Raw genomic sequence first — 14,995 nt, 5'->3', positions numbered from 1 at the left:
ACCAAATGAATTAACAGAACTGTGAAGACATTTCCAGTTCTTAATAAATAATAACAATAAAAAGCAGTATAAGTATCATATTATAGTCTAATCATTAATAAATACCAATATCTATCTTTTCGTCTTAGTCTGCAGGGGGGAGGACTGTTTTTTTACTCGATAAAAGAGTTTGTTGAGTTGTTATTATTAAGCTGTGAGCTCAGGAAACTAAATAGCATTCCATAGAGGAAAAAAAGACTAGAAAAGACACTACACTTCACGTTTCACATTTAATCCCCGTTAATGAAAGAAAATATGTCCCACCCTGTAAACCAGACTGAAGAATCTTTCATTAAAACACACTCTTGGACGGAATGCAACATGTGTTGCACACGCCTTAAGGCCAGCATGAACATGCCACACATATATGACATGCACAGTTTGTTTAACACCTTTGATACATTCCTTAAAGGAGAAGGTATTGTGTCAACTTTGTTCTTGTGTAAAGTCAGTAGAATGAGTTATGTACATTTAAAATGGACATCATTTTTTTATGCACATATTTTTTTTACGAGCTGATTATTTCTAGTTTATTTATTACATCATGACGGTAGGATTAAGATCTTATTGAATATTATGAAAATGTATTTCTCTGATAATTCAAAGCAATATTCAATTCTAAATTAACCCCGTGTGCTATCCTACGGGATCAAGATGACCATTAACGTGTTTTTTACTACCATGACAAAGGTGGATAAAGGTGGAAAGATTTCATGTAATCCATGGACACCAGTGAGGTTCACAAATCATTGAAGAAAAAAGGTTCAGAGCACTGTCTAGTGGGTCTAAATGACCCAAATCCCAATGTTAAAGTGCCTAGGATAGCACAAGGGTTAAGACTGCATTATGTAGTTCAGGCTTGCAATTTGAAAATGCATTTTGTAAATTAAAATCTAGTGTGAAAATCAGTAAGTCAGTTTGCCTTTTTAAATAAAATTAAAAAATAAAGCAAAATCCATTAGTATTTTAAATTGTTAATGTTTAAATTTCTATTTATTTCCATACACACTTTAGTCATGCACTGTAAACCCCCCCCATGTAATACCTTTTATTTTACAGGTAATCATGCTTTTTGTGCTTCAAAATTCAAAGATGAAGGTGAGATATATTTAACATTGACCTAAAAAGTAACTATAATAAAAGTTATTATTTATTGTGTTATAAACCATATAATAGACAGTTTTTAGATATTATTTCCCTAATTATATTTGCAGTGAAGCTTTAAATGAGAAACTATTGGAAGCATAATGTAACTTCACATTCACTTCCTTATATGTTTTGTGGGATAACACTAACATAAAGGCAATATGGTAAATTCCTCAAATGCAGTTCTTTGAGCATAAAAATCCCTGAATAAAGGCTGATTTTATATAAGTGTCAGTCATTTTTAAATAAAAATTGCAACAGCAAACAACAATTTAGAAGAAATACTGCATGGCAGCAATTTGGTAGAAAGACATAAATGCCTTTGATGTTCCTGCAGAACCTTTTTTTTGTTCCACATTGACTTTCCCAGACAGGGAAAATCAGGTATTGGATTACCTCGATTGAGGGGTTTTACCCTTTAATCCCACATCATTTTACATCAGAGTATTCACAGGACTCCTGAGAAATCCGCCTTGTTGCCTCCTTCTACAGGCCTATCTGTCTTGGCAGCTTCGTGGCATAACTCTGAAAATAGCCTGAATACCTGCACATCATTCTATTGTGCTCTTAGGGACTGAGCATAAGCTGTGACTGGAGGCTTCTATTTCCTTGGGTATGCAAGTAATATAGTGCTTGCTGACATGGGATAACTGGCAGTTGCATCACAAGATATAATATTGGAGCTTCTGGAAAAATGTCATCCTTTTTGAACCATTGAAAGTGAAAGACAACCACACTAACTTGTTGAAAGTTACTGTTAATTGTTACTTAATCCTTAACCGGGGCGATCTATTTTTTACATTAAGTAACGGAAAAACAAATAAGATTGATTGGGAAGATTAAATATTTTACAGCTAATCTTTTACTTTATTTGCATTTATTTTACTCAGAAAAATGTACCCTTATCCTTAAAGGAAACATTGTAATGCATTTAACATGTTTAGGTTCCTTTCAGTTACAAAAAAAGCAGAACAAGATAGACTGTTTTATTAATAATCTGCTCATTATACTGCAACTCTGTTACTTATCATTGGACTGCATGACATTCCATATTTGCACTTGCTGCATTCCTGGAATGTCTTGTGTCATTTGGTGCAATTGTTTTGGATTAGTGCTAAACCCCAATGCAACCAGGCAGGTGACACATGTTCACGCTTAAGTTGAGATGTGTCCAGTTGTTTTTGGGGGTTTAAATAATGGAGTTGCCAAACAAATGCTCTAGGGCCTCATCTAAGTTGAAATATTTGAAAAATATGTAAGCTATAGTCTATTTTGTAAAAAGTAACTGTAGTTTTATAATAAAGTTGTGGGACATTTGTTTTTATTTAAATTCCTTTGCAAAAATTGCCTAAGTTTTTAGGATGATTAAAAAAAAAGATGCAGCAAGTTCTGCTAAATCAGATCTTAAAAGTTGTCGGATGTTGTTTAGTAGATTCCAAATGTAAACATAATCACTCTATGTTAGCTCTAAAGTTTTGCTCAGATGCAATCTCTTTTATAGTTTGTCACTCAGAGTTTATGTAGTCATAAGTGAAAATTAAAATGCCACTAAAATCCTGTAAAAAAAACAAAAGTTGAAACATGCTAACTAGCTCTTACTTTTTTAAAGGCCCACTCCAATCACCCGATTTTTTCCCCCCATACTTAAGGAAAGCAATAAGTACAAATGGCGCACAACTTAAAACAAATTTTGCTTTTATTTAATCAAACGCAAGACAAATGTAACCCCCATTTCTGGGATGAATAATAAATAAATGAACACACTCTTGGGATCAAAGTCCCAGCTGTGTTTTAAGTCACACTTTTTAGTCTAGACTCAAAGGAGATTAACATTCACCTTGAAGGCCCGTACACACCGGGACAAATTTCGCCCGCGATATTCGCCGACGTTTAACGCCTCGTGACTAAACAAAGGGCACCAATGTGAGTGTGCGCACCGACGCGAAAATAAGCCACGTGTCAAAGCGTCACTTTTTAAAAAACGCCTTGGGCTCGTTTTTTTGGTTTGACGCGCCGCGTCGAAAACTATACGACCAATGAGAATGGCGCTTTTGCACACGTGTCTGGAGCTTCTGAAGTTACAGTAAAACACAACTTGGGGGCGCTCAAACACAAAACTGCGTTTCTGAGCACATATACCAGCGAAGAAGATAGACGCCAAGTAGCGTCTACACTGCTGCAAAGAAATAATGACGGACATTCTAAAATATCCCCGAACCAAGCACCAGTTGGAGCAACTGGTTCTTGAAATATTCATGTTTTCTTTGTATGATTCTGACAAGCGCGTAAATACTTGCTCTCTTTTTCTGAGTGAAAAGCGACTTTAAGAAGCGTAAAGTTGCGCAGCGCCACCTTGTGTACAGGAGTATTTTGTGTTTTGAATTAAGCGCCATCTAATGTCAGGGAATGAAATTACATGTTCGCTCGGCTCATCGTCAGCGAAAATCGCCTGTGTGTGAACACAAAAATGTGGCGAAAAACGCTGGCGTATAACGCCTGGCGAATATTCGTCCCTGTGTGTACGGGCCTTGAGAGTAACACCATTTTCTAAAGGATTAACAATACAGCTGGGTCTAAGGTTTTAATTCAATTAAAAAACCCTGTCTTCTCCACGGTAAATATGGGTACCATGTCTTTGGCCATATGCAAAGCGGTCGCTTTGGTGATTGTTCTCCATCGTCCCCCTTTCCTAGCGAAGAGTACCGAGCCCCAGGGCAACATTCTTCAAGACCGCAGTCTCCGTAAGATCTGACCTCAGCGGTTCTGCTATCGGTACAGGAGAAGTCGCATTTTTTTGTGGCTCACAAGACATAAACTAGAGCTGTGGGGGATTTTTGATCACCGCACTGATGAAGCAGCAGGAGGTCAACCGTCAACCGTGATATATATATATATATATACTGTTTCCATGGTTTGGGTGAATACTCGATTCTGATTGGCTGCTGGGTGTGCATTAAAAAGTGATATACCACAGGATAACCGCACAGTGAAAAAAGAAGTTCCGGTCACCTAGCTTAAATGTTTTGTATCACTGCGGCTTCTTTAAAACAAGCTTTTTCTTCATCATTTGGACAAAAACAAGCGGTAAGAGGTGAACTTTTTCTCTGAACTGATGCTTTATTCAACCCATCGGAAAAATCTATCTATCTATCTATCTATCTATCTATCTATCTATCTATCTATCTATCTATCTATCTATCTATCTATCTATCTATCTATCTATCTATCTATCTATCTATCTATCTATCTATCTATCTATCTATCTATCTATCTATCTATCTATCTATATGCCTATCAGTCAAAGAATCTCTTGATGTAGTGATTTTTTCTCACACTCTAGTGGAGTTTAAAGCCTTTAACTCCACACTTCAAGATGGCAGAGGATTGTTTGTGCTGGGTTATGTCAGAGGCTGGCCAAACATTTGAACTTTCATGACTTCTTTTATCTGCAGAAGGAAACCACATGACACTGTTTGCTCAGAGTCTGGGTGTGTCTGCCATTTTAGCCTCAGTTAAAATGAAAAAAAGGAAGACAACCAGTAAATAGCAAACGCATTCCTTTTTTTCCCCAACAGACACTGCCCCTGTAGTCAAAACAGTCCCCCAGAACTATGTTTTATCTGAGGACAGTTTTTAAAGTGGCTTTAAAGTAAAGGTTATAGCCCACAACTTTAATGATATGGGGTTTTTGAAACCAGCAAATGGGGACATGGTCATTCAGTTTTTCTCAACCAAAATGTATTTCCCTCATAAATGTGCACGTTGGCCATTGACAAAACAAAAGGGATGAATGAGTTGCTTTTTATCTACCCCATCAGGAGTGTGTTTACTAAGTTTAACAAAATTCGATGCAGTGATTTGACTTTCACACAACAATACATCCAGGGCTCCAGACTAACTTTTTTCACTAGGAGCACTGTGGCCCCTAACTGAAAATTTTAGGGGCACAACCAGAAAATTTAGGGGCGCATACCGTAAATCAACATGATAACCAAATGTACTAATTTCCACTGTATTACTAATAAATACTTTAATAATAGATGCAGAAATTACAATGTGCTGTTTCTAATTCAGTGTCACATTTTATTCTTCACTTTTGAAAATGCAACAACAGGTAAACTGACAGCACCATCGCTGTCATGACAGTACAAATAAGTAAAGAAAACGGATGGAAATTTATCTTTGTGACACCAAATAGGTGCAGCCAAGATGCACAATAAGCGTGTTTGAGATCACCCAGGTGGACGCAACGCTGCGCAGATCACCTGGTGTGACATATATTTTTGGTTTTGCTCCAACATCAACTGTCAATCATCACAAAAATATCGCGAGAAAGGGGCGGGAGCAAGGGGCAAACCTACCCGGACACAGCTGAAAACTGAACTGACTGAAAGCTGCCCTACAGACTACAAAACAATGCATTATGGGACATGTGTCCTGATGGTCTTTGTAGTTGAGTGATTAATTAAAATAATTTAAAATACCAATTCATTTAAAAAGGCTACATGCATTACAAAACATTAAAATAATCATAAAATAAATATATAATAACACAGATCATACTAAGGGGTAGAAGAATATTAAAACTAAATTGAATGTTAAGGACAATTCCAACATCCTGTTCTCCTTCAGTCTTGCTGCAGATTCGCCTTCATCTCACAGCCCAGCCCCCCCCCCCCCCCCCCCCCGGCCTGTTTTCCCCGACGACCCAGACAAGGTGCCGGTTCATCTCAAACACGTCTATCGTTGCATTTTCCCCACGTATTTTCAGTGTGTCTGAAACTAATGTTGTTTTTGCTCGAGCGTGTTTAAAGTTCAAGCCCCGTTAGCTGTCACGCATGTAGGTGTGGGACATTTATTCTCCTCAGCTGACCATCTCCCGCGGGGGCGGTGTGCTGCCGTATCAGCCGTTCATAAACCGTTTGATGCGCCGCCGTAATCGTAACCAAAACTTAACCTTCCTCCGGGTCTGTGTGACCCAGAGAAAAGTTCAGCACGGACTGCATGTATTTAGAAAATAACGAGCGAAGAGATACAGGAAAGTAAGGAACTCCTTCATGTGGTCTGGGGAAGGAGGGGGGCTGTCAGGTGTCCTGCTTTTAAGCCCTGTCATTGTCCCGCCCCCACTGTGATTGGTTGGTCATCTCCGTGCAACACAATGAAAAAGTGTCATTCATTAAAACTGGCGGGCTGCAGTAACATTAAACCTTCATATTAAGGCGGGGGCCGCAAAATATCATCTTGGGGGCCGCAAATCGCCCGCGGGCCGCTAGTTTGAGACCCCTGCTGTACACTCTGGCACTGGTACACTAGCCGCAGGTCGGAAGAACGAATCAATAGTTCACTTACTCATAGCTCAGACGCACATATCAGGTTGTGATATTTGTCTCTGTTTCCTTCCCACAGATGTTTACGCGCGCGCGAATATCTCTAGGCCCCGCCCCCTCCACATATTTTAGCCACTTACAGTGACTTATGCTTCTCACACCCAGTGGCCGCCTCACAGACGGGCATCACGCGAGTGTCTGTGCTCGCGTTTCATGAATATGTGCGCGAGTGTGTGTCTGCCTGCGTGTGTGTGCGCTCGCGTCTCATTGATTATTTCATTGACCATTGACGTGCCCCTTCCACATTTAATGTATAAAAAAATACGTAGGGTGGGGGAGGCAAATTTACTGGTCGCACATGTGCGACTGGATGTCAAATTCAGTCGCACACTCTCAAATTTTGCAGTCTGGAGCCCTGACATCACTGTTAGTCTGAGACTCTACTTGATGCAATAGAGAGACATTGCTGAATGTTCATCCGTAAACTGGAAATCAAACCCTGGTTTCCCATGTGCCAGTCCTGTGCTTAACCAACTGAACCATCTAGATGCTTTCAAGTTTGTGAAGAGTTCCATATAAAAATATCAAACTTTACACAAAGAAAATCCTTTTTTTAAAGTTTATTGCACTATAAGTCATGACGACTCTGAAGGACTGATTATTTTTTTCAAATCAGGGAGAGAGAGATCTTTAATACATCGTTGTCTCAAAAGTAGTTCAGATGCCAAAAAAGTATGTTGTTTTTTTTGATTGGCCACTGGGTTGTCCAATGGGTGAATCGAACATAGCTTCAAGCTTGACTTTATTCCGTACCCTGTTTTTGTTAATCTGCGTAGTATTCTTCAATGTTCCCTTTCCATTTTAGGTTTATTTATCTTGTGTAGAAACAGGTGATTCATTCCCTCTATGTCCATGACCAAGACCAACATGTTTGAAATATTTAGCATGAATTCATTTCACTGTAAAGAATCTACAAACACCTAATTTCAGGCTCATTAAAGGGATGTCTTTATTTAAAGGGACTGATTTGACTGGTTGGACAGTATGAAGCTTTTTTCTTTTTTCTTGCAGATTAAAATCACAACATGGGGCCTGACAAAAATTGGGACTGGGCTATTGAGGGATTATTTTGCATTAGCCAGTGGAGATAATGTGCCACGTCCCATTCAAATTAAAGTCAAAAGTTACAAAGTTATAAAGTTTAATGAAAGATAGTCTCTTTTGTTCCAAATCTTTGGATGGTCCCAAAGTAAACAATGTAAACAACCACCTCTGTGCCACAAAAGATGGCTGTTAAATGTGCCGTGAATTTCCTTCAACATGTTCTGCCTCAGAGAAGTTAATTTAATTAAAAAAGACAAAAGGGCACTGGTACTAGTAAAGTTTAGGTGAAATGTGAAACCCTGCAGTTTACACACACAGACAGTCATGTGGCCAGTTGAGTGTGATTTAAATTTGCATAATTCCCGGCTTCTGGCCAGACTCACCATTGCCAAGGGTTACTGTGGGTGCTGTGGAAAAATGCAGCTCTGAGGTTTAACGGGTGTATCTCGTATGAAACTGACAGGCGAAACGGCCACGCTGGTACCACACACAGGCAAACACAGGCAAACATACATACAATTCTGAGCTTAAGATACAGAGTTTGCTGTTTACTACGGAGCCCTCCAAGTGTCAGTTTTTAAAAATAAAAATCTGATAAACTGTGCGCACAGTGCACACATTGCTAAATGGTGCGCAGGGATTAATCAATTGTGCTCGTACTGTTGCGCAATTGTGCGCGCGCACATATTGCATGTGCATGTCTGATGTAATTCCAGATCAAGTTCATCCATGGCTAAATGTTGTTAGCACGTATTAACCTACGGTAATCCTAACCCTTCTTTCATCAGTTTGGCCAAGAAAAATGCATTGGCCATACGGATTTAAAAAACTATAAGCGTAGGGGGGGTGCTTGGACATCACTGCCAGCAAGTAGCAGATGTCCTCCTAGCACCCTACCCACCAATTTTAACCGCACCTTAGACATTTAGGGCCCCTTGGTGGGGAGGGTGAGGGGACATCACTGTGAGTAATCAGGAGATGTCCCCTTAGTGCCCTACTCGCCAATTTTAACTGCACCCCCCTTAGTACACACACCCCTCCCCCTTCAATACATACATTCCAACATAAACACACACACATGCACACACACACCCTCTCAAACACACATACACGCACACGGATTTTGCAAGGAAGGTGGGACCTGGGTCCATCTGTCCCCTACCCCTTCCCTGGTGGGGGGTGCGGGCCCCTTGGCGACGGCGGCCGTGTCCCCTGGGTGCCGCCTTCCTGGGCCCGGCGGTGCTCTCTCCGCACGGTGGGGGGGTTCACATTACACCTGAGCCGGGGATGTTCGTGTCCCTGGGGGGTGGGTCCTGGTCCTTGCCCCTGAGCGCTGGGCCCCGCCAAACTTCCAACAGTGGCCGAGCCTGGTCGGGCCATATTTACAACACCCCTTGTGGGCCCCCTTTTTCCCCCGGGGTTCCCCCCTCCTGGGCGGCGGCGGCGGGCCCCTGCCTTTCTCCTCCCTGGACCAACCGTGGGCCGGGTGGGTGGCTGCCTGGAGTGCAGAGCGGGTCTCCCTTGGGGGGTCCTGGCTCGTACATGGGGTTGGGGCGGGGGAATGCCCGGAACTCCTGGGTGGTGGTGGGGTGCTCGTCTGGGGCTGTGGGCGTCCTTCTCCGGTGGGGCCCTGCGTTGGGCTCTCCCGGCGCGGCGGGGGGGCTGCTTTCCTGGTTGGACTGGGGCGGCACTCTCTTTCCCTCCGCGCCTCCCTGCTCTCTGGCTCTGGGGGCAGGGCTCCAGACTAACTTTTTTCACTAGGAGCACAGTGGCCCCCAACTGAAAATTTTAGGGGCACAACCAGAATATTTAGGGGCGCATACTGTAAATAAACATTCTAACCAAATCTACTAATTTCCACTGTATTACTAATAAATACTTTAATAATATATGCAGAAATTACAATGTGCTGTTTCAAATCCAGTGTCACATTTTATCCTGCACTTTTGAAGATGCAGCAACAAGGTAAACTGACAGCACCATCGCTGTCATGACAGTACAAATAGTAAACAAAATACCATAAATTTAGAATAAAAAAATGTTTTTAGTAACAAAGTGATTACCGTAGTAACCTTTCAGTCATTTCACAGTTACAAACAATACTTAAATGTATGTAAACATTAGGGGATGGAAATTCATCTTGGTGACACCAAATAAGTACAGCCAAGATGCACAATAAGCGTGTTTGAGATCAACCAGATGGACGCAACGCTGCGCAGATCACCTGGTGTGAGATGTATATTTTTGTTTTTGCTCCAACATCACATGTCAATCAAAACAAAAATATCACGAGAAAGGGGTGGGAGCAAGGGGCAAACCTGAGCGAACACAGCTGGAAATTTAGTACTGCACTGAAAGCTGCCCTACAGACTACAAAACAATGCATTATGGGACATGTGTCCTGATGGGTTTTTGTAGTTCAGTGATCAATTAAAATAATTGAATATGCCAACTGATTAAAAAAAGGCTACATACATTACAAAACATTAAAATAATTATAAAAGATATATCACAAATCACAGATCATACTAAGGGGAAGAGGCATATTAAAACTAAATTGAATGTTAAGGACAACAACTTCCTGTTCTCCTTAAGTCTGGCTGCAGCTTCGCCTTCACCCCCCCCCCCCCGCCCCCCCTCCTGGTCACCCCAACTATCCAGGCGCGGCGCTGGTTCATCTTAAACACGTCTATCGTTGCATTTTCCCCACGTGTTTTAAATGTGACTAAGACTAAATCGTGTTGTTGCTCGCACGTGTTTAATGTTAGAGCCCCGTTAGCTGTCACACATGTAGGTGTGGGACGTTTATGCTCCTCAGCTGACCACCCCACGCGTGTGCATGAGAGCAGTGGTTTGCTTCGCGAGTTTGAGACCCCTGCTGCAGACTCTGGCACTGGTACACTAGCCGCAGGTCGGAAGAACGAATCAATAGTTTGCTTGCTCACAGCTCAGACGCGCGCACATATCAGGTTGTGATGATATTTGTCTCCGTTTCCTTCCCACAGATGTTTACGCGCGCTCGATTATCTCTAGGCCCCGCCCCCTCCACGCATTTAGCCACTTACAGTGACTTTCCCTATTCTCACACGCAGTGGCCGCCTCACAGACAGGCGTCACGCGAGTGTGTGCTCGCGTTTCATGAGTATGTGCGCGAGTGTGTGTGTGTGTGTGTGTGCGCTCGCGTCTCATTGATTATTTCATTGATCATTGACGTGCCCTTCCATGTTTAATGTATAAAAAATACGTAGGGTGGGGGAGGCAAATTTACTGGTCGCACATGAGCGACTGGATGTAAAATTCAGTCGCACACTCTCAAATTTTAGTCGCAAAATGCGACCATTTGGTTGCAGTCTGGAGCCCTGTCTGGGGGCCTCGCAGCGGTCCTGCTGGCCCTGGCCTGGGTGGCGGTCTTGGTCGCCCGGGGGGGCGGTTGTTCCCTGCCTGTTCCCGTGTGGCGTTGGGGGGATTCCGGCTGCCGCTGCTGCTGCGGCGGGGGTCTGGGTGTGGGGGTGGCTGGGCGCTCCTCCTCCTTCTTTTCACATTCCACCATCCATTTTAGAAGAACATAAACACTCACCTGAGCACAGGTGTTAGCTCACCTTTGCACTAATAGTTTGCATGATTGAATGAATGAAAGATTTCACACTGGTTGGTTTAAAGGCATAGGTATGCGTTTGTGAACACTATCTGTTTTGTGTACATGTTGACATGTGGACATTTTTGCAGCTAGCAGGTATGTTGATAACATTTCAGTGCGTGTGTGGACAGGCCCCGCCCTTTTTGTACTACATTTGAACCGTACCGTAATGATAAACAACCAGTAAACCTGTCTGCTCTATGCTGCTTCATGGTCGTACCCCCCCCCCCCCTCTCACTATCACCCCCCCCCCCCCCTCTAACATCCCTCTCTTCTTCCCTTCTTTCCTTTTCCGTCCGGTCCAACACCCAAAATACTCAAACATGGTTGAAATTAATAAAGTTTGGCCTTAATTACAAAAGGGGTTTATCCAGACATACCTGTGGTTTGTCTGAAGATTAATAACCCCTCTTGGTAAAGTAAAATATGTCCAACACAAGAGGCCCTCAGCTCTCATCTGCCTGCCTAGCTGTTGGACAGGACAAGTTAAAAAAAAAAAAAAAAACTATAAGCGAACATGCGTAACGTTTTTGTTATGGGGGAGAAGGGAAGTACCCAGGCGCAGAGAGGAGAGGAGGCAGGAGTTCCAGGAAGAAGGCATTTAATAAACTAAAACGAACTACAAAAACAAAACCACTGCAACTGGAAGGCACACTCAAAGGACTTGAAAAATCAAAATACTCAAAAACAGGGAAGAACATGATAACAGACTATGGACCAGCACAGGAGGAAGGGAAAGACAAGACTTAAATACATGCAAGGCAACAAGACATGTGGAAACACTCAGGACTGATGAGGAAAGGTAAAACTCGAAAACTATAACAAAACAGGAAATACTACAAAATAAAACAGGAAGTTAACTCAAACCTACACAGAAACAACAAAGAACCAAACAAGTAAAAGAAACTGAAACCGTTACAGTTTTAGCCAAAATGAAAAACTTGTTGCTTGTTGTTTTCTAGGACATAGTTTCTGCAGAGCGGCAGTAGTTCATCAGAAATTCACCTCAAGTTGTGGGTGGGACTGAGACGCGGAGTGAGCCTGTGCTGACTTCCCATCATCCCTTTGTTTACATGCTCTCCCTCTAGCTTACAGCCCCTCGAACCCCCAATTTAACATTAGCGTTGCAACAAAAATGGCAAGCAATGTTGCAGCTATCCAGGCGAACAGTTTAGAGCCAGATGTAAGCTCAGATGAGGAAAACAAATACATACACAAATACTATTTGTCTGCAAGTGGATACATTGGACTGGAGTGGAGCAGGGAGCCTATGGCCTGTCAATTGTATTTTGAACGTCACCTCTTCAAGCTTTTTTAAACTGTAGTTTTTCGTCTGCTCCTGATAACCGCAATTTATATAAAGAAATACTCAGAAATGCAGTTTTAATCTTAATTTTGTTTACATATGTACTCCATTATGAGAAAATCATGTTAAAAACACCAAAAATATGACTTTCATTGGAGTGGGCCTTAAAGAACCAAAGTCAATGCAAGATTGAGTTCAGAATATTAAAACATGCAAGAAAAAAAAAAGAGAACATCAGAAGGGTTGTGGGATATGAATGTAAGCTAAAAATAAATTGTCTTCCTGTTGAGAATGATTCGGTTAAAATGTAAAATATTTAATGACTTCACAGTTTGAAATTTGGGAATTTTTTGTAATGGGTTGAAATTGTAAAATTCAAAAAAGTAGAGGAAGCTCAGTGTATCACCCTCAAAGATATTTTGCGTGAACTCTCCCCATAAAATTGATATAGTGAAATAAGTCTGAAACATGTTTCTTTTTTTTCTTTTTTTAAATAAGTCTGAAAGTCATATAAATTAAGCATTGAATCTAATTGAGTACTTTCTAGTGAAAAAGTTAAACTCAAATTGCTGTTATAAGGCTTAAAGGAAAATAGGAAACTCTTGCAAACATGAGACTATTGAAACGTCAACATCCTTTCTGTTTAAAAAATGCTGACCTTTCTGTTTTTAGAAAATGAATAAATTAATGAGTAATGCTGTTGTATTAAAGTACATTCTTAACTACCTTTCCATTGACCGTGTGACTCCTTATTACTTAGATTTAAAAAAAAAAAGAACAATCCTTGATTTGCAAAATTAAAACAAAAACTAGGATTCTTTTCTATACTTAAATTGTTGCTGTAAGAGACCAGCAGGGGGCAGTCCATGATGGGATTTGTCATTGCAGGAAAGCTTACAAAATCTTCTCTGCATTTTAAGTCTGACTAACTTTATTTGGTTCGAACGTAATTCAATCAGGAATGTCAGGATGAGCTCATGCAGCATGTGTTTCCAAGTAAAAGCCGTGCCTCTTCGCTGTTGCTGACCTAAATGCCAGGGAAGACAACTCGCACAACGCAAAGATCCGACACACCCCTTCACGCAGTCTTCACACATGGCTTTGCGCTTAAAGGAGCAATAACAATTGGCTAGAAAGTATCCTCCTATGTTAAAACCGAGTACACAATGCAGACTTTGATCTATCGGAGGGGGTATTAGAGAAGCTTTGAGGTGAATGATTCTTATTTAGGTTTAACTCAGCTAACAACACAGACATGGTAATAGGACCCTATATCTACTTATACATGCACAGATATGTTCTCAGTTACCTGTAGTAGAAAAACCCTTTTGCAATGCATTACTTCACGTGGTACATTCTTACTATCACTGGTATGTTGTAGAAAGTTACCTTTTAATGGCTGATGAAGAATGTCCAAAGGAAGGGTTCTTCCTCTCAGAGTAGACCTCCACCGTTCTTCCATCAACAACAACTTTTGTCACTGAAACCTTTTAAAAGCCAAAAAGAAAAACAAGCTGGTGGATGTTAATGTCCCATGCAATTCCTGCTGCTCAGCACCTGCATGCTCTGCTCTAAAAAAGAAAAAAATCCCCTTCTCAATCAAAGTTGACACATTTTCTCAAAAGTCTTAGTCAAACACACACTTCCTTTGTGAAGTTTATTTTTGGCAAAGGCATTCTTCATGTTTATTCATTTCATAGACTCAGCCTTGAAACACAAGCCAAAATGGTTGCATCTTTATATTGATTAGGAGAATTACTGCCCTAAGTCTACTTTTCTGTTAGTTCAAGTATCCGAGAATATCCAGAGTTGGCAGAGATGCTTTTTTTATTCCTGAGAACTTTTGTTCAGTTTTGACTTGACACATTTTATAAAGAATGTTTAAGATGTAACTTTTAAGGACGTACTTGAGGTTTCTAGCAAAGCACTTATACTAAGCTTTCTATGATATATTTGCATCATAAAGGCATTTTGATTTCACACACCTATGAATATTGCACATCACTATCAGAAACTCACGAAAACATTAAATTTCCACTCTGATCATCGTGAAAGCGTTTCCAGTGTGATGATTCCATTTTGACAGTAGAGTGACAGTAGTTCATTAGAAATTTGCCTCTGAGTTGTGGGTGGAATTACTGGCGTGGAGCAACCCTACCCCCACTTTCTGTCACCCCTCTGTTTAAGTGCACTCCTGCTAGCTTACAGCCCCTCACACCCCAAACACCAACCATTATGCAGAGCAATATCGGCGCTATCTAGCCGTACAGATTAGACCCAGATGCCACAATGAAGGCATATAAGGATCTTTTTGTTTGCAGGTGGATGCACTGGAATTGTGGCTCACTCAGTGTACTTTTTATGTAATAAATGTGATCTTTTTCAAACGGCATTTTTTTCTTCTCTGCTCCCAAATCACAACGATTTGAAAAAAGA

At 41.2% G+C, this 14,995-nt stretch overlaps 1 protein-coding gene across 11 annotated transcripts in view; it reads left to right on the top strand.

The window, feature by feature from the left end:
- The window catches only part of LOC101155555 (tensin-1), a 172,530-nt gene that overhangs the window by 10,802 nt on the left and 146,733 nt on the right, over positions 1-14,995 (top strand). The gene's annotated exons all lie outside the window — the stretch shown is intronic.

Source organism: Oryzias latipes, chromosome 21 (genome assembly GCF_002234675.1).
Source record: "Oryzias latipes chromosome 21, ASM223467v1".
Classification (NCBI taxonomy): Eukaryota; Metazoa; Chordata; class Actinopteri; order Beloniformes; family Adrianichthyidae; genus Oryzias; species Oryzias latipes.
Note: the sequence above shows the minus strand (reverse complement) of the source record. Positions and strands in the feature narration are given on the sequence as shown.